This window comes from Capra hircus, chromosome 14 (genome assembly GCF_001704415.2).
Source record: "Capra hircus breed San Clemente chromosome 14, ASM170441v1, whole genome shotgun sequence".
Taxonomy (NCBI): Eukaryota; Metazoa; Chordata; class Mammalia; order Artiodactyla; family Bovidae; genus Capra; species Capra hircus.
Window position 1 is genome coordinate 65,492,685 of NC_030821.1, and position 2,897 is coordinate 65,495,581.

Consider the following 2,897-nt stretch of genomic DNA (forward strand, 5'->3'; position numbering starts at 1 on the left):
GGTAGGGAGCCGCCCCGCCCCTCTGTCAACAGAAGCCCTGCCCCCGTCTACGGAAGCTCCACCCTCTGTCAACAGAAGCCCCGCCTTCCCCAGGTCTTGAAGCGGCCCCGCCCCCTTGCCGGTGATAGCTCCGCCTGCTATTGGCAGAAGCCTGGTCTTCATTCAGGTCAATCCAGAAGGCACCTCGCCTTCTGCCAGTTGTGGCCCCGCCCCCTGGGCGCTCCGCCTTCCTAGTGTCACCGCTGGATCGCGAGAAACGCCCCTTGTCATCAAGAGCTCCATTTGGTGGCAATATTACCCCAAGCCCCGCCCCTTTCGGCGGGAGCCCCACCCACTGTCAATAGAAGCCCCGCCTTCCTGAGACCTTTCTTGGTTCTAGCCCGAAGCCCCACCTCCTGTCAATTGCCGCCCCGCCTCCACTTGCCTCCTATTCGGCCAAAAGCCGCCCCTCCACCGTCGGACACCGAAAGTTCGGTTCAACCTCACTTGGAACTGCCGTTCAAGACCAAGCCACCCTCTGCTCTAGAAAGCCCTCCTTTGCCTTCTCACGAGTCACTCTTCTGAAGGGCTTTCTTTTCAAGCTGTGGTCGTCAAATCCCGACAGCTTCAATGGGAACCAGCCCCGCAGCGAGGGACCCAGGCTTTGGGGAAAATGGCCCCTCCCCACCACCCTCCTTCCCTCCGCCCCCCACATCGTTTATAAAATGGAGAAAAGTACAGACCAAAGCAAAGAGAAACGGCTCACCCTCAAGCTAGTCGGCTCAGATTCACGGACCGGGACGTGTGAGAATTCTCTGGTAGCTTAGTGTTCATTCCCCGCCGCCACCCCAGTCCTGGACCCTCTGTGCTTTGACAGCAGCGCTCCGCTGAGCCACATTAATCCCAAAACATGCAGTTGCTTAAAGCGAAAGCTTGATGGTTGAAATCAATGTACACCAGCTTCTTTTTACTTATACGGTTCCTCTTAGAACCCCAGAACTTGTGGAAGCAGAAGCAAGCAAAGATTAATCTTGTAAAAGTAGGCATTCAATTCTGCCATAGTCCACACCATGTATGCAACAACAAAAAAATTTAACATTACTCTCCTGGAATTCAATTTATTGACATGTATACTACGTACAAGAAACCACTGTAATTGTCTAATAATATAAAGGTGAAATAAGCAAAAGTAATGTATTTTTAAATGTTATACTAGTTTCAATAAAAATCAGAAAATATTTTTCACTGTGGGAAAACCTGGCACCAGTATGAGAACTGCAATACAAAACGTGCCCCCACAAAATTTCAATATGCCCCCTAGGGGGCAGTACTGTGCCCCCGAGACCTGCTTAGGATTTATCTGAGGAAATGAAATGCTTCAGATAGGGAAATTCATCTTTTGTTGAGCATTTAACAGCTAGGTTTTTGAGTACCAGTGTATGCCAGGCACTGTGGAAGCTGAAAAGCTGAATCAGGCAACGTTTCTGTCTTCAAGGAGATTACAGTTTAGTAACCAAGCAAAAAACGTTGAGCATAAAAACATCAAGCAAGGTGAGCAGTCAGAAAGATCAAGGAGAAATACATCAAGAGACCCCCTTTAAGGGTATGAATTAATGAATATAAATCTTACCTTTCTCTCTCTCTTCCCCTCTCTCTCTCTCCCTCCCTTTCCCCCCCTTCTCTCTTTTCTCCCACTCCTCCTCCCCCTCCCCCTCTTCTTTAGTATCAATTTATAGTCACCTTCTCTCTATAAGCTGTCTGCCTGGTTCACTGCCTAGTGCCAGCAGCCCAGAGTTCTCCCAATTTAGGGCCATGCCCAGAGGGCAGTTCTGTCCAGGAAAACAATTTCAATAGCTCAGTGCTGAGAACAGTGTCCTTAGCTGAATTGCTGCCAATTATTTGGTATCCTTGTACAAAGCAAGACTGTTATCATCACTCAAAAAAGAAAAAACTGGTTGCAGACCTAAGCAATATGAATATATGTTTAGCATAGCAGATTGTGCCAACCCACATAAATCTGTTTAGAGATCATGTTCACAGAGTACCTTGTTTTTATTAAAATAAACTCATTTGTAAAAATTGTAAATATGACTGATTTCAACAGCTGTGTGGCTCCAGAAGTAAGTTTTTTACCCATGGATTGGCACAATTAGAAGAGTCTAGATTTCTTTATGCATATGTTTTGTGATTTGTTATACACAGTCTGGTATGACAAAACTTCAGTACTCTTAGAGATGAGAAGTTATCCAGCAGGTTTTTAAAAAGCACAGAATTTTTGCCATTCAGAGCTTTTTCTACCTTTGGAAAAGTATTTGTAGGAAATGAAGAGCTTTGAGTCAAAAGTTCTAAGCACTGGTGTCATCTGAAGAGGAATAGACTTCCAACACTACTTTTTGAAGTAGTTTCCTTCTGTTATTATTTTCCTTTTTCTACTTTTGGCGAGAAAGTCTTCTAAAAAAACATGATACCATGAAACAGATCGGCCAAAAAGACATCAAACCAAGACACTTCAAACTTTTAACTAGAGCTAGGTGAACCTGAGAATTTAGTTTAGCCCTAGTAAAATACTCCCACTATTCCCTCTAAGGGCTACTTCAGAAGGTGAACAAAAACATTTCTACTTGAAGGCAGTTCAGACTGAACAAACTTTCAAAGTCCATTTAGGGTCAAGTCATCTCCTATTCCTATTAGAGAATGCTTTGTGAAAATAATAATGTTATTGATAACAACAGTAAAAACAAGTTAGTATATTTGTAAATGCCCTCTCCACTATTCTGCTCCCCTATTTCTGTATCTGGTGTAAGTCCATATATAAAATTATAAATGCAAAGCAAAAAAAAACAAAATGAAAAACAGAAAAAACTGATTTCCCGGTATTTTTTCAAAGAGTGAAATGTTGATACACTTAGAAAAATCAT